Genomic DNA, 24,609 nt, shown 5'->3' on the forward strand with positions numbered 1-24,609 from the left:
TCTGTCCGTGGACCTTGACTGCTGTGAAGAATGAAGCTATGAATATAGATGTACCCAGACTTTCTTTTAAAAATAACTTTTAAGAAACATTTTCTTGTTTCAGTAGTGTATTCATTGAAAACATTTAGAAATGTGGGCAAGTTAAAAGAAAAAAAAATCACACCTTATTCCCTTCCTCGGAGACACATAATATATATTCTGTTGACATTTTGGTAAACAGATTGAACATTCCAACAATCTGAAATCTGACATGCTTCCCTGTTTGCAGATGTTTGAGTGTTGACATGTCTCCACAAGTGGAAAATTCCACACCTGACTTCACTCTACAGGTCAAAGTCCAAATGCAGGTGTGCGGGCATGGTGGCTTCCATAATCTCAGCACTTTGAGAGGCAGAGGCAGGAGAATCAGGAGTTCAAGATCATCCTCAGCTACTTAGTGGACTGGAAGCCAGCCTGGGCTACCCTATCTGAAAACAAACAAACAAACAAAACAAGGGGCTGGAGAACTGGGTGTGCAGTCAAGAGCGCTTACTGTTTTTGCATAAGTTCTGAGTTCAGTTCCCATCACTCACTTTGGATGACTCACAACTACCTGGATTTCCATTAGTGGATCCAACAGCTTCCTCTGGCCTTGTGTGCATATGCTCATACATGATATATGTATGTGTGTGTATAAACGTATAGAAAACCTTTAAAAAAAAGAAACAAACCATAAAAAGACAAAATGCAGGTACACTAAATATGTTGTATGAAATTATGCTCAGAACTTGATTAAGATAATGTATATATGAAAGAAAAATCAGCTTTATATTTAGACTTGAGTGTCATCCTCGAGATAGTTCATCATGTATTTGCAAACATTCTAAAATCTGAATCATTTCTAGCTCCAAACATTTTTTTTTTTTTAGATCTTGCCTCAAGTTTATTTGTAAAAACAGCATAAGGTCCTGATCATCTGCAAATACTGTGTAGATATTCACACCAGTCCATCTGTCTTCACATTGGCAAACTGAGACCTTTTTTATGGGGCCTTCACAGGGGCCTGGGCACCTTTGGGAGCCTGAGCTGCAGCTGAGGCCTCTGCCTTGGCTTGAACCTTGGGTTTTGTTTTTTGGAGCCTATGACCCCTGGCCATATAGCTTCTAATCCGCTTCCCAAGCTTGGGGTGGGCAATCAACGCGAGCCGGGTGAGTTTGCGGGTGGGGACCTTTGGCACATTGGGCTTCACCACCTTGGGCTTCACCACCTTGGGCTTCACCAGGGCCTTGATGGCCTCTGCTCGGGCACTCATGGCCTTTGCATTATTCGCCTGCATCTTCTTCAGGCCTTTCTTGTTGTGCTTCTTGGCAAAGCGCATGTTCCTCAGGAACTTGGGGTCAACCCCCTTGAGAGATTCGTATCTTTGTGACCGCGGTTTCTTGATGCCATTTCTGTGCCATTTCCGGGACTGGTTGTGTGTGGTGTGGTTCTTGGACTTGGCCATGGCTGGACGGTAACCGGCGGCTCCCGAAACGCCTGCTACCAGAAGAGCTCCAAACAGTTTGAATATATTATATGCGCTCTCTCTCTCTCTCTCTCTCCCTCCCTCCCTCCCCTCCTCCTCCTCCTCCTCCTTCTTCTCTTCTCTTGTCTTTCTCTCTCTCTTCAAGACAGGGTTTCTCTGTATAACCTTGGCCGTCCCAGAACTCGCTTTGTAAACCAAGCTGGCCTCAAACTCACAGAGATCTGCCTGTCTCTGCCTCCCAAGTGCTGGGATTAAAGTGTGCCACCCCGCACAGATCACTTTGTTTCCTTTTTTAAATACATGGATGCAATTTGTGCATATATTAATAAGTAACCTTTTTAAAAGTTCTCTGTGTGTAACCAAGACTGGCCTTGAACTCCTGTCCCCACTTCTCACGTGCTGAGAGTATGTATAACCTGCTTCTTACTTCTCCTGCTGTTTCTTGGTTTTTCTGATTTCCCAGCATTTTAGTACATACACGTATTACAGATTTTAAAATGTGCTGGGTCTGAAAACTGTTTCTGGTTTACTAATCACTGACAGTTCAGGGAGACACATCCTTAATCGGTTCCAGGATTGGCTCTTTCCTTGGGATAGATTCCCAGAACCATTGTTGGTGAGTCTGCAGGTGTATACCTTTTACCGCCCCTTCCCCCACCTCTTTCTAGCCCCCTGCTTTTTAAAGGGAGAATCTAATTCCATATCCTATGTTGGTTTGAAATTATGGAGTAGCCCATGTTGGTCGCGAATTCTCAACAGACTTCCCCCCTAACCCTCCCAGGTTCTAAGAATACAGTTAATTTACACCAGGCAAAATCTTTTGAGACTTTTACACTTATTGATGAATTGCTGGGTGGCTAGGTTTTACATCTTTGTCAGCAACAATAGAGGACAGCAGGGTTTCCTGCTAACCTCCAGCTGGTATTGAGTATTATTATGTAAAACACTGTTCATTGGTATGGTAAGAAATGGTGCCATGGTGTGCATTTCTTTGAATTTAAACAAATATAACACACCTCAGAATAACTCTTAACAAACTGGCATAGTTTATGGCATATGCCTTTAATCCCAGTACTCAGGAGGGAGAGACAGGTGGGTGTCTGTGAGTTTTAGGCCAACCTGGTCTACAGAGTGAGTTCTAGGACAGCCAGAGAACCACATAGTGAGAAAACAAACAAACAAACAAACATAACCGAAAATCTCTTGACTATTTGTGTTCCTTTGGAGGAGGGAGGGGTGCTTACTTACAGTCTCCTGTTTTTATTTCCATAGAGGGGTAAATGCTTTGTTGATCGTTTGGCCTTTAGAGGACAGAAATGACTTTTCAGGTTAGCCTTTGCCGCTTCTGCGTCTTGCGTGTGTTGAAATAAAAATCCATTTACCAGCCGGGTGTGTTGGAACATACTTATAACAAAGAGACAAAGGCAAGAGGATCAGGTGTTCAAAGCCATCTTCAGCTACAGAGCAAGTTTGAGGCCAGTGTGGGCTACTTGAGACTCTATCTCAAACATGAACACACCAGAAAAACAAGTGTTTAACTCCTTAGTCTTTTCTAAGTTTTTCTTTTAAACTTTGGCCTTTGGTGTCATCCTTAGCATACTTCTCAATGATGTTATGGCATGCTTCAACATTTTAGTTTATTCTAGCCACTGAACTTCATTTCTCATTCTTATACCTTGAGTCCATTCCTAAAATGATCTAAAACCTATTATGGGCTGGAGTCCAATCTGCCCTTTCCCCATCCTTATCTGCTCTTCCCTTCTGGTGTATGCTTGGGTCTGCTCTGGAGTTCTTTCTGTCTAATGATAGATATCTTTGTTCTTTTGCCAGTACCACACTGTTTTAATATTTTAATTAGTTATGAATAATCATGGCATGAATCCCATGATTACAAAATTTCTTGGCTTGGCCTCTTACAGTTTATTTCCAAATGAAGTTTAAAATGATTTAGTTAACTAAAAAAAAAATCCTCCGTGATTCTGATTGAAATTACATTGTTTACATAAGAATGCTGAAGGAATGGAATATTTACAATTTTCCATTTTCTCTGGAGAGTCAGTGTCCGCATGGTTTTCTGAGGTTGGTTTCTGTATGCTTTGAGGCGCTCTCATGTGAGGAATAGTGTGTTTCCAGAGGTAAACATCGGAAGGAAGAAGTTGTTACTGTATTTATTTAGTAACTGGTCTGCTTGCTGGACCTAGGGGCCGTCTTGAGTTTCATATTCAGCAATGACAATTCTTTCTCTTCCTTTCCAACGTTTCTGTCACACATTATTTTTTCTTGCTTTATTGCATTGGCTACATCATCTAGAACAATTTTCAATAATGGGATGATCATAACCCTCCTTGTCTTAATTTTGATTTTTAACTGTGATATCTCTCAGGCTTACATTGATATTTCAGAGGCATTATTAACACATCATCTAATTCTGACTTACAGTCATATGGTCAGGAACCAATGGATTTGCCACATGTATTTGATTTGTGGGTCCCAAACCTCTCTCTGTCTTTCATCCTCTTTAGTTTCATTTGCATCGCTGACTGACACATCCTTGCGTCTCTTCTCTCACTCCCAAGCTGTCTGTTATCAATTACTTCCACTTCCAAGAGTTATCCTACCCCCCGTTTCTTTTCTAAACTCTTGTGTTAATTGAAGCCATAATTCACAGACGTGGAAAACATTTCAAACACTACAGAAGTGAAAACGCAGAAGTCCAAACTCCAAATGCTGCTGCACAGTGTGAGTCCTTATGTGCCATGTGTTTTTCACCCTGGAAACAGTAACCTTTTCCCTTCTTTCAGCTGTGTTCCCTGCCTACACAGGACAGAAAGGAATCCCATATCTTTGCAAACCTTTACTGTCTGCAGAATAAATGCTTCTTTCCACCACTTCGTTTAACACAATGTATGTAAACAGTTCCCATATGGACCTTGGCTTTTTTAGGACTTTGTTATAACAGAATAACTCCAAGGGAATATTCTTTTAAGAATAAGGGTTTGTTCTCCTTTTCCACTTTTCTGATCTGCTTAATCTACTTTCTCTGATCACCTTCAGACAGAAAAATAGGTAGCTTTCCAAGATGGAGTTCGAACTGAGAATAAATAGGTTTCCGGGTTCTCCCTCGCTGCAGTCCTAGAGATGAGGTCGAGAGCCCTTGTCTGCGGCACGCATCCACTGCGTTGCTTACTATCCTTGTTTAGTCTTATCAGCTACCTGTGGAGGGTTTTGGAGTCACGGGACGCTTGGCGATGTTGTCCCAGGTGTTCTGAGATACACCTGTGCAAGCAGAACTGCGTTCCTCCCACGGTAAACAGAAGGCTGTAGGGGGTGAGAGGGGACCCACGGAGGGTAGATGGGAGGAGGATTCACTGCGGTGTGTGCTGCACAGCACCGAAGGTGGAAACAGAGGCTGGTGGGGCTGCAACATCAGGCCTTATTCTCCAGGTCCCGTGGCATGAGACTCAGTGAGCAGCTGTCTTCACAGGACTTGGGCTACACTGGGGCGGGGGCTTTGTGGGAGGAGGCCATGGACACCCCAGCACAGGGAGAAAAACAGCACCCTTAGTGCTGGGATGTGGATGGGAGAGGCTGGCAGGATGCCACTGGAGACCACTGAGTTGGATGGGTTTACAGATGAGCAGTTTCTCGCTCTTTCCCTCAGGCGTGGAAGCCTTTGCTTTTAATCTTTGATGTCATTTCTTTCTCGCTTTAAAAGCAATGTGTTGAGTTCTGGAATTTAAGAAAATGCAGAAAGAAAAAATTCTGGAATCTTTCTTCCCAGAGAAAAATACTGATAACATTTTAGCATACATTCTTTTAGTATTCTTCCTACTTTTCCTACATGAAATGGAATTATGTACTTGTTTTGGTTTGGTTTTTTTTGTTTGTTTGTTTTTTATTTGTTTGTTTGTTTGGTTTTTGGTTCTTCAAGACTGGGCTTCTCTGTAGCTTTAGGGCCTGTCCTGGAACTCGCTCTGTAGACCAGACTGGCCTCGAACTCACAGAGATCCGCCTGCCTCTGTCTTCTGAGTGCCGGGATTAAAGGCGTGTGCCACCACCACCCAGTATACATTATTTTATTATTATTATTATTATTATTATCCTCACTAGCCTAGGAAAAAGAAATCCAAATTCAAAATGCAAACTGTGTCTACTCAATGCATATCTTTTTTCTCCCATCATGAAGCTGTAAACCCATAATTCCATTCATCGTAACTTGGTACTGTGTGTGATTCTCCCCCTCCCCCCAGTGTGGTGTTTGCCTTTTTAACTGTATTTATGGGTTTTGGTGTTTTGGATTTTGTTTATTTGCTTGAAGACAGGCTCTTGTGTAACCCAGGCTGACCTCTAACTCCCCACAACTCCCAAGTGCTGAGATTAAGGCTTGTGCCATCACACCTGGCTTTCAGGATTTATTTATTTTTAATTTGTGAGGCAGGATCTCATGCAGTCCAGGTGTCTTAGTTACTGTTCAGCTGGAATGATGAAACATCAGGACCAAAGCGGCTTATAAAAGGAAGCATTTAACTGGGAACTCGCTACAGTTTCAGAGGTTTAGCCCATTTCCATCATGGTGGGGGAGGCAGGCAGCAGGCATGGTGCAGGAAGTAGCTGGAGCTCATATCTTGTCCTTCAAGTTGTAGGCCGAGAGAGACAGAGGAGAGGGAGAGAGACATTGGGCCTGGAATGGGCATTTGAAACATCAAAGCCCACCCCCAGTGACACACCTTCTTCAATAAGACCATACTTCCTAATCCTTCCTTAACAATTCCAGTAACTGGGAACCAGACTTTCAAACATTATGAGCCTATGGGTCCATTCTTACTCAAACCACCACTTCAAGCCTGCCCCAAACTCTCTCTGTAACTGAGCATGACCCGCAGTTCCCAGAAACCTGTCTCTACCTCCAGAGTGCTGGGATACCAGCATACACCACCATACTTGGTAGTCTTGTTTTGTTTTAATCTAAAGAGTGTTGTTGGTTTTAAATCCGGAGGTTGATTTTTTTCTGTCATCCTAAGAGGTAGCATCCTTCCCCATAGTCTTTTTGTTACTGTTATCCTATTGCTAGACTGCAACTTTTCCAGACAGTTCTTTCAGTTCGTTTGCTCTTTGTGGAGACCTCCGTACCAGTTGCTGACTGCTAGCTGCTTCTTGGAGCCCACTTCAAACTCCTCATCATCTGTGAAGCTTCCCGAATCCTCTAGGACTAGGTATTCCCTTTCCAGGAAGTGTGCTGTGCGCTGCCTGCATGGTGCTCAAAGCTTACGGAAGGTGTTTTTGAAGCATTCTGACGTCCTGTGTTCATAGACGATGCAAGCTGTCTGAGGTCTAGAAATGACCTTTTATGACTGTGAGCCCATAGTAGGACCTCAGTAAGTATTACTGTGTGGAGTCCAGTTGAGTTTGAGTGGACTAAAAGGATTGGGTCTCATTCAGGAGTTGATTGAAGAGCCTCAGAACAAGACCAGACATGGGTGACTGTTCTTTTACTGACAGCGGAATTCTCTGAATTGTTTGTGGTGTGTGTCCTGAAGAAGAACTTGTTGTTCTAAAGAATTGCACATTTGTATTTATGGCATTGTTGGCTTTTTACATCAGGCACAGCCAACCCAGTGACATCTGAGATTCCTGGCAAAAGGCCTGATCCCCGGGACACTGTTCTAAGCAAACACAGTGAGCGGGGAACAGGCCAGCTGTGTCTGAGCCGTTCCAGGGACCCTGACAGCAACCTGGCCAGGTGGATGGAGAATTAGTCTCATCTTATGTAACAGCTCAGTCCTGCTTCCACCCGGAGCCCTAGCTGGGCACGTTCGAGATCCACAGCTGTAGAAGACATCGAGTCTTTGCCGTCTTGTTAGAATTTTGCAACCTGTGTCTTAGAATCATAGAAGGGAATTACAAACCTGACCAAGTGCACAGGTTCATTAGTCATTTGAGAAACTCAAATTAAAGTCACAAGGCACCGCCAGAGTGCCTGAAATGAAAACAGATGAAGTATACCAAGTGCTAGTGAACTGCATTGAAGGAAGTAGTATAAACTGGCCAGGCCATTTTGAGGAAATAGCTTGTACTATCCCACCCCTAGATATGTATCTGTCTGGAATATGGATGTATGCTTTTCAGAGACATGTACTGCAGTGTTTGTGGCAATAGTATAAATGACACTAGCTATAAATGCACTTCATTAATGCAACAGGAAAATACCTATATGATATGACAGCATATCATGTAGGAGTTCCGTACAGAATGAGCCAATGTATATAATATACAAGATATATCACACTTGATTCACCTAGCCATGTGGGGTAAAAGAAGCCAGGCATAGGCTGTGTGGTTCTGTTGTATAGAGTGTGAAGACAGGCAAAACATGTGTATGCTGTAGGAGGATGCTGTTGCCCTGGTTGGATGGGGACAGTAGAGGTTTAACTCAGGGCATCGGACATGCAGGTGAGTGCTGTATCACTGAGCTACACTTCTCCCCCAGTCAAGGGTTCTGGTTCTCATCCGGTGCTAATTCCTGTGGATGTGTTCCATTTGTAAAAGGTCTCTGAGTGGTACACCTAGTGATTAATTTCCTGACAAATTTATATGCCAACCAAGGGTTGAAAAGTGGAGGCTGGAGACAGGTCTCATTGGTTAAGAGCATGCACAGGTCCTGTGGAGGACCTGAGTTTAGTTCCCAGCATCCTCATCAGGCAGCTCACAACCCCATATAACTCCAGCTCCAGGGGATCTGATGCCCTATCCTGGCTTCCATTGGTAGCTGCTCTCTCTCCCTTTCTCCCTCTCCCTCCACATCACACACTTAAAAAGAATTAAAAAGACAAAGCTCTAATGCCTTCCCCCAAACCAAAAGCTACATACTTTTATACCCGTATGTCCACAGCTTCCTGTTCACAATACCAGAAGTAGAAACAACCTTAGTGTCCATAGATAGTAAGCAAATAATCAAAATGAGGTACCAATGCACATTGTGTTTAAGACTGTAGAAGGAAGGAGGTCCTGACGCATGCTATAGTGGGAACTAACCCCAAAGTATTCTGCTAAGTCAGAGAAGCTGACTGGTCACAAGAGGACAACGGCCTTCGGAGTCCACTTTCGTGAGATCTCCCAAAGACAGAAAGTAGACATCTTAGGTGTTTGCCAGGGACTGCTGATGGGATGGGGAAATGGGGTGTTAGTGTATCATGGGACAGAGTTTTATCTGCCGGAAGACAAAAGCTCTATGCCCGGATGATGCAGGTGACTGTTTGGAAGTGTCAGCGTGCATAATACCACTGAACTGGACACTTAGAATGGTTAAGATGGTAAATGTTCTTGTATATATTTGACCATTAAAAAATATCCACGATGGCAAATGATAATATACACAGGAGTCGAAGACAGGACAGCATAGCTAGAGAAAAGCTCCAACAGCAGGTGCCACAGGGGAGCCCAAACCAGAAGCTCTGAAGAGGAAGGACCCACTAAGGGCCCGGGAGGTATCCATCCAGCCAGACCTACTAGGCCAATGGACTGGCCTGCAGAGCCCGGTGCTCTGGCGTGGAATGCCACACAAAATGAGTGTGTATGACCCATACTGACTTTGGAGTTAAAGGAGCCTGGCCTCTCTGGCTGCCTAGATGCTAACACCAGGACATTCAGCTCTGCCCGTGTTCTGAACTCAAACAGCATCACTGCCAGTTGCTGGAGCTGTGGAGGTGACTTGGCCAGTGGAAGGGCAGGGCATCCCCCTCTGGGCTTTGTCCTGCTCAGTGAGAGGCTGGGACCACAGCCCTGAGCTGGCAGCCAGGGCTTGCTGCCTGCTGGACATTGCAGAGTTGAATTCCTGTATCCTGAGGGCATTCTTGTGCCAGGCCTCTGAGTGGGGAGGGCGGGGGTGACTGTGGGTGCAGGAGCTCTCTGGCTTTGTGGGGTCAACTAAGAGACCGTATCACAAGAGGGAAGGCTGATGTTTTACTCTGGCCATCAAGGATATGCCCAGAGAACGGCCCTCAGTACCCGACCTTTAGGGAGAACCTAAAAGACAGTACTACACCTCAGCCCAGGCTTCCAGGGACAGCCACTGGGTCAGCTCTGGCCACTCTGGCTGTCCTGTCCTAGGAAATTTGGCTTTTCCTCCTCACTACATTGGCCATCCACTGCTCGTTCCTTTAGGTGGCCAGTTGCCTCTGTGTGTCCAGTCTCTCTTTCTCCCTCTCCCCACCCCTCCTCTCTCTCTAGGACCTCCTGTGGGCCAAGCTGAATTCAGATCTGCTCTGTATCCGAGGATGACTTTGAACTGTGAATCCTTCTGCCTTCACCTTCTGAGTGCTGGGATTGCAGTCGTGTGACAGCACACTCAGGGATGTAGTGCTGCAGACCGAACCCAGGGCATTGTGCATGCTGTGCAAATACTTTGTCCGCTGAGCTGCATTCCCAGACCCCCACTCACCATGCATTTTTTTTTAAAAGACATTTGGAACTGATGTGTACGAATGGTGACAGCCCTGGAAACTTAGGGACGTTTAGGAACTGAGTGAAAATAAAAGTTCCCAGGTAGATATCAGAGGAGTCATTGATCCAGCATAATCCTTCCTGTTGAAATGATATCGTCAGACACCTCTCCAGGTGTAGGAGTTCTTCCGTGTTTGTGATTATCTTGCCTGGTTTCTGTGGGAAGAGCAGGTGTGGGCTGATGATGCCACGCTGAGATGTGCGTTTGCTCACAGAAGGAACTTGGTTTCTCGGGAGCAGCTCGCTCCATCCTACTCTCCAGGAGCGCTGTCCCTCCACGCTGTTGATAAAGAATGGCCAGTTTACCTCTGGAACTGGGAACCTTCTCCCTCCCTAACTTGCAGTAGGATAGGAAAAGAGGCTCAAAGATGGAGGTGGGGGTGAGCGAGAAGGAAGAAGCAGGCACGTGAGTCACATGTCCTGCTTTGATCAAATCAGGCTCTCCTGGGGGGGGGGGTGAGGTACCAAACAGATCATCTCCGTCCAAAGTGTGGTCTACTGGACCAGCTGGGACATCACCTGGAACTTGCTGACTGTGGGTCCACACCACCCTGTGCCTGATTCTGCATCTCTACAGGATTCTCCATTGACTTCTGTGTGCACTGAAGCTGGAGGTTGCCTGAGTGGGCCACCTCTCCTGATCCAGAGTTGAGTTGACAGGTGACTTATCGGTGGTCACGTAGGTGGTTCATTGAACAGGTGGGACTTTCAGCACATTGTCCCACCGGGCCTGTGGATTTATGCCTGGCTGAATTTTATTTGCATTTTGTATCTTTGGGGAATGCCTTGGGGTTTCGATTGCTAAGACAAAACACCATGACCACAACCAATCTGGGGATGAAAGGGTTTATTTCATCTGATAGCTTGTAATTCCTCTTCCAGGGAAGTCAGGGCAGGAACTCAAATAGGGCAAGAACCTGGTGATAGGAGCTGGCACAGCAGCCATGAGGGATGCTGCTTATTAGTTTGCTCAGCCTCCTTCCTTCTTTCCCTTCTTCCTTCCTTTCTTTTTTTGAGACATGGTTTCTCTGTGTAGCCTTGGTTATCCTCAAACTAGCTCTGTAGATCATGCTGACCTCGAACTCACAGAGATCCCCCTGCCTCTGCTTCCAAGTACTGGGATTAAAGGCGTGCACCACCCCTGTTGAGCTTCAGCCTGCTTTCTTGTAGTACTTCGCACCTCCAGCCCAGGACTGGCACCACCCACAGTGATCTGGGCCCTCCTACATTAATCATCAATAAAGAAAATGGCCTATATAGACTTGCCTACAGGCAGGCCTATGGAGGCATTTTCTTAATTAAGATCCCCTCTTCTAGGATGACCCTAACTTGTGGCAAGTGACAAAACACTAACAAGCAAAGGGCATTTTCATAGATAGGTGGCAGAACTTTGGAGTAGCCCGGCCTCCTAGCGGGCACAGCGAGCTCAATAGCCTAAAGGCTCTGGGTTTGGTTCTTTCTCTTTCTTTCTTTCTTTCTTTCTTTCTTTCTTTCTTTCTTTCTTTCTTTCTTTCTTTCTTTCTTAAGAAAATGTACATTGGGGTTTTGCCTACATGAATGTCTACATGTATGTCTGTATGTATGATGTAAGGATGCCACATCCCCTAGAACTGGAGTTACAGACAGTGGTGAATTGCCATGTGGGTGCCAGGCACTGAATGCAAGTCCTTTGGAAAAGCGACCAGAATGGCCAATGCTCTTAACTGGAGCCGTCTCTCCAGCCCATGGGTTGAGCAGCTCTCTGGTCCCTCATGCTAATAAGCAGTTTGTTGTTGCATTGTCAGCATCTCAGTGCCTGTCCTGTAAGGAGATCATGACACTCACATCGCGTATTTTTCTTACCTCCATACGCCGGTCCCTTAAAGTTTAAGGAGCCGGAGACATGGGGAGGTAAGTGTTTTCGAATGAAAGAAAGAAAAGATGGCGTTTGGGAAAGTGGCCACATGATGCTAGCCTCTCACATATTCGTACTAGGACCCTCGGTAGAATGGTAATATAAATTCTGTTTGTGACACCCTAGATTCTGTGATTCTGGGGCAGAAGTTATCTTTTAGGTGCCAAATTTGTTTAGCTATTATTACCACATGTCAAAGCGTTTCAAGACTTTTTGTAACGCAAACTCTAGAATCTGCATCCACTTAACTTTCCATATGCATTTTAATTACATTTTAATTAAAGACTGAAATGGGAATTCTTTGTCTCTCAGCCAGTTGGGTGCAAAGAATTTTAGATGGGCAGATAAAATATTATTTTTTTGCTATTGCAAAATACATGTGGGTGCTCACTCCCCAGTTAGGACCAAGAGCAAGCTGAGGAGGAAACCCACATGGACAGGGAGCCACTACATTAGACCCCCAACTCATACAGCTGAGAACTGGGCGTGGAGACCCAGTGTGTGTTGACCTCTTTGAAGGTCTTCTTAGGTGGAGGTCATTCGATGGTTGGTTTATTATGGTAGGCAGAAGGTGGCAAACTCTGGTTCATGAACAAAATCAAGCCAGTCACCTGATTTTTGTTAATGACACTTTATTGATACACAGCCACGCCCAATTCACAGTCCTGTGCAGTGCTGCGACATTGTGACAAAACCTGTGTGTATCTTCGAAGCAGAAAATGCCGTCTGGTTCTTTAGGGGGAAACACTTGATAACCTGTCCTACTCTCTCTATGGATAATGCTCTCTAATTTTTTTAAAATGCTTTTAAAAATTTTATTTTATATACACTGGTGTTTTGCCTGCATATGTATCTAGGTGAGCGTGTTGGGTCCTCCAGAACTAGAGTTACAGACAGCTGTGAGCCACCATGTGGGAACTGAACCTGGGTCCTCTGGAAGAGCAGTTAGTGCTCTTAACTGCTGAACCATCTCTTCAGCCCCCTAAATTTTCTTTATATGTTGTAAATGGTTGGAACTTATTAATTCGCTGGAGCATTCATTCACTTATCAAATATGGTTTCATCCTTGTGGCAAGGAATCTTAGCTCAGGAGATATGGACCCATGTGGGGAAAAAAGTGTAAAGGAAGATTGTGGGCTTGGTACAGGCCTTCAGGGAACTAATACAGGTGTGGGGTTTGGAGTGCAGATAACAGAATCTGCTAATTCAGAGTGCATGGACTGTGATTGAGAGTTTAGATAATTTGCTGGTGGTGGGCAGGTCTCTGTGAGTTGGAGGCCAGCCTGGTCTACAGAGTGAGTTCCAAGATAGCCAGGGCTACACAGAAAGACCCTTTTTCAAGCCCCCCAAAAGGGGTTTAGGTAATTCTGAGAATTGCTTGAAAGAGTGAAGCAGAGACACTGTGCCAATTTTTTAGAAACGAACATTCCAAACTACTCTAGAATAAGCCACCAAGAACTGAAAAGCCAGCAGGTTACAGGCAATGGTTTACAGCTCTAAAACCCTGACTCCTGATGTATCATCCTCCTACGAAAGGGTATCTTACATCTTGACACTCTCTGAACTAAGCCGTCATCAAAACCTAATTAGTCTGAACCATATAGATCCTAGCTGCAAGGGAGTCTGGTAAATATTTCCCATCTTCTAACTCATGGGTGTTAATCAAATAATCCACAACTGCTTCCCTGGTAATTTTGTCTTGAAAGATAGGTATAAAATATTCAACTCATTTATTTCACATTAATTTTGGGAACATAATCATTATTTTGTAAATATAATCAATGAACTCGATCAAGATGGCCAAGGAAGTGGTGGTATGGGAGACACTCTCAGACTTGTCTTTAATATCTGCCTATCATCTCCCAAGGTCACAAAGTTACCTCCTCTGGGAAACCTTCCCAAGGTGGAATTGGTGCTCACCCATCATCCGTATCCTCAGAGTGGTTTGTACCGTCCAGGGAGTTGTGCCTTTCATTGGGTTGTTATGTCTCACATTTTATCTTCCATTTCTTTCTCTGTGTGTGTTCGTGCACACGTGCGTGTTCTACTTGATTGTGTGTCTTACTTTTGTTGCTGTTGTTGGAGATCTTTCCCAGTCTGTTTGAGTCCTTTTCCTACGGTTATTCACATCCTCCGATATGATCTTTGCTTCGTGTGAATTCTCAAGGGAGCCAGAGGCCTGCACCCATCAGGTGCAACCCAGCTCAGACTCTCAGTTCTGTGCTAGCAAACCCCTGTAGGTGATTCCCAGGTATGAAGAGCAGAACTTCCTTTGCCTACCTGGGTATATTTGCTTTCTAGGACTCTGACAACAAATGACCGCAAACTGGGTGGCCTTTGAAAACAATGGCGGTTTTAATTTCTCACAGTTTGGGAGCCTTTCAGTCATAATGGTGCGTTAGGCTCTGAGGGGGATCTTTGCTCCCAGATGCTAGCAGCACTGGCTAGGTGGGAGGTCATTAGGGCCTCATGCCATCTCCTTCTCTGCCATCGGCTATTGGTTTAATGTCCACTCGAAGTCTAAGATTAGCCTCAATCAAGAGCCATAAATTATATCTGGAAAGATTTTATTTCTAAAGAAAGTCACATTTGCAGGAACTGGATGTTAGGTTGTGGACCCGTTTTGCGGGGAGAGGGAAGGGTTATATTTTTATCCCAACACTGCTTGTCTCAGGCAGTGAAAGGAAAAGCCTGGCATGGGTGTTGGGGGCTAGGCATGAGCTGTAGATGAAGGAAATGAATTCTGGGAAGGGCAGTATATTCTGAGGTGCAGGAAGCTTGTAGATGTTGGGCACTGCGGTTTTTCACACTTTTTTTATTTTTATCAAGTCCACATCTTGAGGAAACAGGCAGTCGCCTCCTTATGGCCACCAACCTGTTGCCTGTTGTGGAGCTGTGCTTGTGACTGTCCCTGGGAGAAGGGAACCTCAGCAGGATCAAGGGCTGGTTGCTGATACTCAAGTAAGTCAGTTTGTAAGGCCCATAGAAACCAACAGGACCAAGGGCAGGAAGAAGACCATTGACCTTCACTATCTGTGAGTACCACATCGGCACATTCATCTACTTGCTGAAATTTATGTGCAACCCTCTCCCCACCCCCAAATAAATATGCCCTCTCCTACATGTTTACAACAGCGTGTGCCAAGAGGTGAAAGATTTGAGTCATGGCATGTTCACGTTCCCAGGCAAGGTCAAATGAGGAGATGCTCTTGTCTCCGGCCCATACTGTAAACACGTTTGAGCTCTCAGACTGTAAACAAGTGTTCTCTTCACAGTCTCCCTGCTGCTGTGTTTTCACATTCTGCTGCCTTTTTTCCCCTTGGTGGTTTTGTTGTTTTAGATGGCACTTGAGCATGGTGCTGACATGCTGTCTCGTGACCTGAAGTGGTGTGTCTTTCAGAGAAAATGTAGGTGTTGGATCTCACTTTGTTTTAGCCATAGCTTACAGTGCTGAGGGCGGGGAATTCAGTACTGAGGAATCAGCTGTGTGCGTTAAGAAGGCGTCTTTTAAAACACGCTCAGTGGACAAGATTGTGTATCCATCTGCAAGAACGTCGCAACCAGAGGCTCGCAAGAACTTAACCCAGTGTTTCTCTTCAGAGCAATGGTGGGTAGTCTGTAACCCGGTGTTCACAGCAACTTTATGGACTGTCACTACAGCGAATAATGAGAGCCAGCTGGATCTGGAAGAACCCACTTCTGAAAGTGATTATAGAGCAGGATTGGGGAGAAAATGTCCTGAGATTGGCAGCCTCGTGCAGTAGAAGCAGAGGTTTCTCTGGAGAGGCCCAAGACTAAAGGCGGTGGGCGAGATGGCCATGGGGCGAGATGGCAGGAGAGATGAGCTCACCAAGAACACTGAAAATTTGAGGTGGTAAATGCCCAGTCAAAACTTGTGTAGCATACAGCAAGAGGTGGATCTCCGGGGATATTGTCCTGGGTAGCTTAGTAATTGAGTGCCTGCCTAGAATGCATGAGACCTTGTGTTCCATCCCCAGTAACATATAAAAAGAAAGCATGTTCATTGAGGCATGGTTTATGTAACAGCAGAAGTGTCCAACAATGGGGAACGTAGTTAAGTCGACTCTAATGTAGCCATAAAATGAAATATGTGTGATTCAGCTATTCAGATGTTGTGAATTATTTCTTGACTTAAAAGGAGTAAGACAGGAAAGGCAGGATTTAAAATACTGTTCTTTTATTTCTTTTAAAAATGCATATGTATTTATTTAGAAGAGTTCTGTGTAACTCTGCTAAAGCATTTACGGAGGCAGTGAAAGTCCGTTTAAGGGCTGGGGATGTGGCTCAGTGGTACAGTGCTTGCTTAGCAGTGTGAGGCCCCGGATTCGATCGCTAGCATGGCTATGGGGTAATAAAGTTGCTTTGCATAAATAAAAATGGGTCCTCTAAGGTGGACCAAGTGGCTTAGCAGGTAAAGGTCTTGCCACTAAGCTGACAGCCAGAGTTTGATCCCCAGGAGCCAAATGATGGAAGGAGAGAGCCGAACCCAGAAATTGTTCACTGACCTCAACATGTGCATCGTGACGTGTGCACAATGATACAACACACACACACACACACACACACACACACACACACACGCCAAATAAATACAATGAAAAATATAAATGCATCTGATTGAATAGTGTCTGGTGTTTTAAGGCAAAGAAAACTGAAGTGGAAACGAATGATGACCCCCTGGGTCCTTCTTCCTCCCCAGATCGCTCATAGTTACTGGTCTCACCTATGTTGCAGTTTTAAAAATGAAATCATGGTTCCCCCAGAGGGACCCCCGAAGGCGGTCTTTGCATTTTCTAGAACTTGACACTCTAAGAAATGTATGGGAGATGTTCCCTGCATTTCCTGTGGGTAGATGAGCTGGAGTGTGGAACCGGAGTCCCGTGCTATACAATGGGGCTCTAGCTTGACGCCCCTCCAGCAAGCTTGAGGTATCCTGAAGGCAGAGAAAAGAACACCTAAAGAACTCGGACACATTCGTCACAGCACTTCAGGAAGCAATTTGAGGCTGATTCTACAAGTTCAAGGCAGTTCACAAACTCATTTGAGTTTGAGGTGGGCCAGCTGGAAAGAAATGGAGGTCATCTTGAGCCTCATAATGCATGACGCACACGCCCAGCGCTCCGGGGTGTGCAGGCATCACATGGATCAGTTGTCCGTTTTCCATCCCAGAGCTTCCCCTGTCCATGCGAGGCCCCAGGAGCTGGACAGATGCCAGCCCAGGAGAGGGGCCTAGCAGTGCTGTGGATGCTGTCACTCACCCCTGTGTGCATGCGGATGCTGATTTGAAAGCCAACTTCAGACATGCTTTGGTGGCCTCAGAAGGAAAGCAACAAACAGGCAGGAGCCAAGATCAGTGCCCTGACTCATTCTTCCACCCGGAGTTGGTGACACAAGGTTCTGACATTTCCTGAAGCCACAGCCCCCAGAAACAACGAACAGACCCAGGCTGCCCGCTCTGCATGGAGCTTACCACTCTTGGTCTGCCCTAGTGTATCAGAGCCTAGCGTTCACCATCTTCCAAGTTTGGGAGGAAGGATTGTGTGAACCCATCTCTGTGAACAGTGGGAGAATTTTCCTCTCATAAACAAAACAAACAAACCTGAACAAAGGGGTGGCGGCCCTGGGGCAGGCTGGGTGGCCCTTTCCTTCAACCTCTGCGTTTGTTTCTCCATGGGACAGATTATGGAAGCTTCGAGAGGCCGGAGAGCCTCCTGTGAGCCTCGTCATCATGTTTGGTTAACTGAGCACATTGCTCTAACAAGAGGCCAGAGGCTCTGTTGCTGTGGAATGGCAAACCATTTCACCTCACATCCAGGGGGCAGGTGGGTCTGTCTACAGAACACCCAAGCGGGCAGACACTCTCTCTTGGCAGGCAGACAGGGAGGTACGGGCAGAGCCCTCACTACCATAAGGAGTGCAGTTTTGGCCTGCACCCTGTCAGCCAGGCTTTTGGAGGCCCTGCTAGCTGCTCCCAGGCTGATGAGATAGCTGCCCCAGTCCCTCGTGTCCCATTCTGCTCTCACATCTTGCTGATTGCTCCCTGTCTTGTTTACAAAGCTTTTCCAAGCTTGCTGGAGAATGTGGGGCTGCCAATGCTTGCCTCCACCAGGAAATCATGGCCAGCAAACGCTCCCCCCATCCATCACATTCTCATTGTCACTCTGGAAGGCCCCGGGAGGTCAGCTTCCAATGGTTTCTCAGCACTGTCTGGTTTGTGCTGTTTGGGGCCTGACTGCCCTTTTCCAGAGATGGTGTCACTCCCCCTCTTTCCAGAAAATAGGCTGAGAAAGGTATTCTGAAGGCAGCCAAGAGGTAGAAGGTAGGAGCGATCTTTCCATTCAGGTACACATATGGGGTTTAAGCTTTTTTCAGTTGTAAGCACATCCTATCCATCTGATGGGGGTGTCTTGTCTGTTGTCAGAGAGGATCTGTGACTGTGGAATTTGGGTGCCGCTGTGAGAGTGTGCATTGTGACCCCCTGTGGATGGGGGTGGGGAGGGGTTGAGATGACTGAGCTGGGGCTGGGTGGAGGAGGGAATCCCTGCAGAGGGAAGGAGTGCTTTTAGGACCTCCCGGATCAGACGTGATGTTATAGGAAAATATGCCGCCGCGGCTGAGGAAATAGCATGCGAACAGAGAGAAAGCCGAGGGGAGAGGCAGGGAGGCTGAGGACACAAAGCAGATTGCCATCGGGAGCTAAGCGAGATGCTACCTGGAAGGCTCTGTGGGTGGGAAGGAAGATGATGGAGGATGGTCTGTGTCCAAGGGAAGGGCCAAGCGTTGGAGCATGGGGTCATGGTAGCGGGGTGGCTGGAGATGCTGTGAGCCTTAGCAGCACAAGGGCATTCATGCTGGCCCTGAGCCACCGGCTCCTGGCTTCGCCTACGGACAGTTAAGGGAATTGTTTCTTGGAGGTCCCATCCTTGTGGGGCTGTGTCCTCGTGGTCTCTACCCGAAGTTCACAGCTGGAAAGAGGGAGCTGTCCTGTCTGTCCGTGTCCTGTCTGTCCGTGTCCCCTTGGAAAGGAATGAGAGGGCTGAGGTTTGCCCCTTTATCTGTCATGCATGGTGGAAGCCAAGAAGGACCATAGCTTGTGTGGGGTAGGACACCAAGGACCGGAGGGCCATTGGGCCAGTTACTGAGTCCTCCTATGTCTGTTTCCTTACCTGTCTATGTAAAAGGGGAAAGACAAGTTGTATGCTTTGTAATTAACCATGTAGACAGCTCAGTGGTGTTTCTTATATCCAGAGTTATGCAGCTGCTTTCCGTCACCCTTGAATAAGCCTTGTATATATTAGCAGCCATTCCCCATCACTCCTGCCCTGTCCCAACCCTTAGCAACCATTAATCTACTTATGTCTTTATGAATTATGACATTTCATAACAGTGTGACCTTCTGTGACTGGTGACTCTTAACATCATGTTTTCAAGGTTTGTCTGCATTTAACATACCAGGCCTTTATTCATTTTTATGGCACAGTAATATTCTATTGTAGGGATAGACCACATTTTGTTTTCATCCATTTATCGGCCAAGGAGCAGTTTGAGTTGTTTATGTTGGATGGATGAGGCTGCTCTGAACGTTTGTGTACATGGCCTTTGTGCGGACACATGTTTTCAGTTTTCCTGGGGATGCATCCAGGATCACTTGGTATTTATTAAACCTTATGAGGAACTGCCAGACTGCTCTCCAAAGTGGCTCAACCACTTTATATTCCTACCAGTAATGCACGAGGGTCTAGTTTCTCCACATCCTCACGGTGGCTGGGTTATTTTCCTCTCACTGTTATGCAAAGTGTGAACTGGTATCACTGTCATCCTGATTTGCATTTCCCTGTTGGCCAAGGAAACTAAACCTATAGTTTATCATTTCTCCTTCCCTTTCCTCCCTCCAAATCTTCCCAGGTTTCCTCCTCCTTGTTCTCTTTCAAATGAATAGCCTTTTTTTCTTTAATTATTGTCACACACACACACACACACATTGCTAAATACGTAAATATGCTCTCTCTGTATAATGTTGCTTGTTTGCATGTTTTCAGCGCTGACCGTTTGGTACTGGGTAACTACCTGACATGCTTTTATCTGGGGGAAGACTCTTTACGTTCCTTAGTCACCTGTAGTTCTTTGTCTAATATTGACGCCTTGTGAGGCACACCCTGCCCCATCCACCTCAGCATGTCTGTTGGCATCATCCTTATTCAGGTCATGTTTAGGCAGCCATGTTATTGAGACTCCATAGGTGTAGCCTCTGGCATGTCTAGGAGGCACACTCACAGATCACTTCCTGTTCCTTTGGCTCTACAGTCTTTACATCCCCTCTTCTGCACGACCCCTGAACCCGAGGGGTGGAGCTTGTGTTTGTAGTGTATCAGTTGGAACTGAGCTCAACAACTCTGCCTTTTGATTGACTGTGGTGTTTCTCCACCTCTTCAACACCTTGGCTTGCACTTAGTGGCCATTGGATGTCTTCCTTGAAGAAACATCTGCACAGAGCCTCACCCGTTTTCAGTTGTCTTAATAGGTCTTAGAAGTGTTTGCAAGCGAAGCTCACGGATGAGATTCTGCAAGCCGCTTGTCGACTCCCCGGCCTTGTGGACCAGCCTCTCTTTTCTGAGTGAAGGATTTGGGTGACCTTTGGAAGTGGCCAAACATGGGGGAGCATGGTGGCAGATCACATTTTCTTTAGCTTTCTTCAAATAGTTCTGTTTGCGGGGAGGGTGGGTTACTTGCCATCCTACCTCAGGCTGACTCCCATCTGACCCTTTTCCAAATACCTGAAGAGGGGCACACCTGTCGTGCAGGTCTGGCCGTCGAGGGCCACTTCAGTGCTGCTCAGAATAGCCAGGTATGGATTAATGACAAGGACAGCTGCGAAGTACAGGGCGAGACCATTTCTCTGTTGTGTGGACACTGTAGAGTGCACTTGCCCAAACCTGGACAGCGTAGGTCAACACTACACAATCAAGAGGTGGTTCCCACCTGCACAGCACAGCACAGCACAATACAGTGAACTGTTTTTTATTAAGTAGAAGGAGTTACTCTTAAAATAGGGATAAAATGTATGGCGAACTAGAACCACATACACGCAACCTGCTAATTGTTACCTACGCCATTGACCATATTGTACTTTGCACAAGAGTATGTGCTCTTCATTATACAGCTAGAGCGGAACATGTTTATTGACACCTGTGCCATCACATACAAGGACTACTGTCGCATACTATTGACTTATACGTTATTTTGTTCACAGACTGGATTTGGATTCTGGTCTTCTGAAAGTACACCCAAGAGGTTGCCCCAGAGAGTGTTGGTGATGCATTCATTGCCCCGCCCACATCTTCCTAGCACCCCCCCCCCCGTGGTATCACAGTGATGTCTTTGGTCCTCTGTCACTTTCATGCCACTTGCTCTTAAGGTGGTGCTTGACTGGCGTGAGCTTTGTTTTCCATCTGCCCTTTTATAGTCAAACCAAACCCCTTGGTATTTCCAAAGGCGATGAATGTTTGCAGGTCCAGCTTAATCCTTAGGCTTCATGTGATCCTTTGCTATGCCTCGAGACCCTCCTCACATTCTGGAGAAAGCCAGCAGGGATTAATGGCGAATCAATCCCATACCAGTTAGGTTTTAAAGGGGTATTTATTTTTGGGGGGTAAAACTTACATACACACAAACCGTCAGGAAAGGAGCCTAGTCGCTGGAGCAGGAGCCGGAACCAAGAGAGAGGCTCTTTTTAAAAGAGAAATATACCACGCCCCGGTGGGCTGGTATTTCAGCGGCTAATGGCTGAAGGAGCGGAAGGTACTCCCGCAGCAAGGGATTTGAAGGATCATCTCATGGTAGCTATCCCAAGTTTGGGAGGAGAGGGACTGTATCTTCATGCTGACCATGTGGTTACAGGAAAAAAGAAAGAAAGAAGAAAGGAAAGAAGGAAGGAAGGAAGGAAGGAAAGAGAGAAAGGATGAGAGGAAGGAAGGAAGGAAGGAAGGAAGGAAGGAAGGAAGGAAGAAAGAAAGAAAGAAAGAAAGAAAGAAAGAAAGAAAGAAAGAGAAAACCAAATGGTCCAGCTCTCCAAATGGTGGAGAACTGGATGTCAGTTAAAAGCCCACAGAGCCCGAGCTGGCTCCAGAGTGAGCCTGCTCCCACAGCCAGTCTGCTCCCACAGCGGGTGGTCAGTGAAGCCCTCCCAGCGAGTACACTCTCCTGTTTCCTCCTCGTGGACACTTCTTTCCCTAGGCCACTGCACTCACGTCCTAGTGCCCGAAGTTCTCCTGACTGTCACCTGGTCAGGAAGCCCTCCACTCCACTCTCCTCACGCGCAGGGGAAGTTCATGTTTCCTTCGGCAGAACGTCTGGCATTGAGCCTCATCCAATTTTTCATTTCTTTCCCCATCTTCTCATCGGTGCTACTCCAGGCGTGCTTCCTCTATGATTCCCCCTCCCCCCGCCCCACTCAGCCCCATGCTCATTCTTCCCTGGGACCTCTGTGCAGTTCTCTGCATACCTGGGTTGTTATTAGTCTGGCGCTGTGATAATTTGTGCTCGCTCACGCACTCTGCTGAGGCCCCACGGCTTCCTTCCACTCCTTTTTTTTTTGTGTCTGTAAGTCCCACCCCATCCCATAGGAATGTGGTCGGCAGAATGCTCCAGCTGGCTGGCCACACCAAGGCCCCAGCCCAGGGCTGGCAGCTCTGGTCCTCAACTCATTTTTCCCTGGCCGTTGTAACTCCCTGGGTGCTAGGGACCAGCTACCCTTTCACCCGACAGCCCTGGATTTCCTTTCTCCCCTAGTTGATCTCATACCTACTCCTTCAGGTCAGTCCTCTATGACCTCTTTGCAGATAGCTCACTGCTGCGGCCACCTTCCTTGACACCCTCCAGTTTGTCAGTGTCCCTAAGCATGTGAAAGGGCTGAATAGGATACAGTGGGTGCCAGTGGGATATTACCCTTCTCTGTCTGCAGGAGTTTTGAGGTTTAGGGAGTTCTTTATAGAATCTGTCTTTATCCATCTGTCTATCTATCTATCACCTACCAATCTTTTTGAGATGGGTCTCATAATATCAGTGGACACGAACTCACTCTTTATCCTAAAATAATCTTTCACTTTTGATCCTCCTGTCTCTACTTCCCCAGCACTGGCCTTATGAGTGTGCACCATCAAACTTGGTGGTGCAGTTCTAGGGATGAGACCCAAGGTTTTGCACATGCTAGGCAAGCAGTCAATGAACTGGCCTGCGTCAGCAGCCCCAGAATTACTGTTTTAAAGCAACATCTCTACCCTCAAAGCCTTGAGTTTTGAACAGTGTGGGTCAAAGTGACTTGAATGGGAACCTTGGAGATGGGACAAATGTCTTTTATTTCTTGGTGACACCGCTGAGCAGACAAAAGGGGTAGCAGGGAGTTCGACCAGGGGAGATTGGATCTTGGGGGCCGGCATTAGATACCAAGGTAAGAGTGGGCGATGTTCTAGAACCTCAGATTTGAGCTTTTGTTTCTGATCAAACTGCTGTGTTGTATCTCTTATGTTGCAAAGGCAAACCTGAGTGGAACCAAGGGAAGGTAAAGTAGGATAGAGGACAAGGTCAGGAGCATTATGCAGCGGTTTTGACCCTGTTATTATTCCTGGCCTGTCCACTGCCAGAATGACCCATCTCTGTGTGCTTCCGACCTGTGCAGCCCTGCTACTCTGAACTTAACACACACGCTGTGTTTCATCTTGCTGAACTGTCTGCTTTGCAGATTGCTGGGGGCTGTGTAGCATTTTGTTTCATGGAAGTATTCTTGTACCAATTAGCTGGTTCTATTTAGAGGGGAACGAGTTTTCAGATTTTTTTTTTTCCTACTGCAAGCTTTATTGTGTCTTTGCATTATTCTCAGAGTTCCCTTAGAATAAAATCCCTAAGTAGGAATTGGGGACCCAACAGAAAGCCCATTAAAACCTTTTTTTGTATGAGTGTTTCCTTGCATGCATGTATGTGTGCTGTGTGTATGCCTGCTACTGTGCCTGGTACCCTTGGAGATTATGAATGGCTGTGAGCCATCACATGGGCACTGGGAGTTGAGCCCTGGTCCTCTTCTGGCACTGTGAGTGCTCTTAACTGGGAAGACATCTCTGCAGCCTGCCTCATCTATGTATTTAGTGGTTTCTGCTGCTGGTATCATCCTTGACGCCTAGTCCCAAGATGATGTGTATATTTGCTTGTTTCATCTTCCTGTAGATTTTTGCCGTTTTTCTTATTACATTTCAATGCGGGTTGATCCAGGGTGAGGAGGTAGATCGTGACTCATGAGTCTCACTGGTTACACAGTTGCTTATGGTCTCTAATTTTCCTCTCCAGTTGCTTGTCTGCTTGTCCAGTTGTTTCATTGTGGACTTAGTATTTGACCACAGGTTTTCTCTGTCCTTGTCATATGCTTTTATTTGTGATCTCCTGCTATTTATTTATTTTTTTTAGACAGTCTCACTGTGAAACTCTGGCTGACCTGGAACCCTGTAGACCTAAGAAATCCAGCTGCTTCTACCTCCCGAGTGCTGAGATTAAAGTTGTACACCACCACACTGACGTCAGGATACATTGTAGGATTTTGGAGCTGGGTATGGTGACTCACATCTATGATCCTAGCATGTGGGAGGCAGAAACAGGTAGATCAGTGAATTCGAGACCAGACTGAACTATATAGCAGGATCCTGTT

The 24,609-nt window shown here is 46.2% G+C and overlaps 1 protein-coding gene and 1 pseudogene across 1 annotated transcript in view; one reads left to right on the forward strand and one right to left on the reverse strand.

Moving 5' to 3' along the window:
* Ntn1 (netrin 1) overlaps positions 1-24,609 on the forward strand; it is a 178,839-nt gene that overhangs the window by 62,272 nt on the left and 91,958 nt on the right. The window lies entirely within an intron of this gene.
* On the reverse strand, positions 894-1,517 carry LOC148120923 (large ribosomal subunit protein eL29 pseudogene; annotated as a pseudogene).

This window comes from Myodes glareolus, chromosome 9 (genome assembly GCF_982192425.1).
Source record: "Myodes glareolus chromosome 9, mMyoGla1.1, whole genome shotgun sequence".
In the NCBI taxonomy this organism is placed as follows: domain Eukaryota; kingdom Metazoa; phylum Chordata; class Mammalia; order Rodentia; family Cricetidae; genus Myodes; species Myodes glareolus.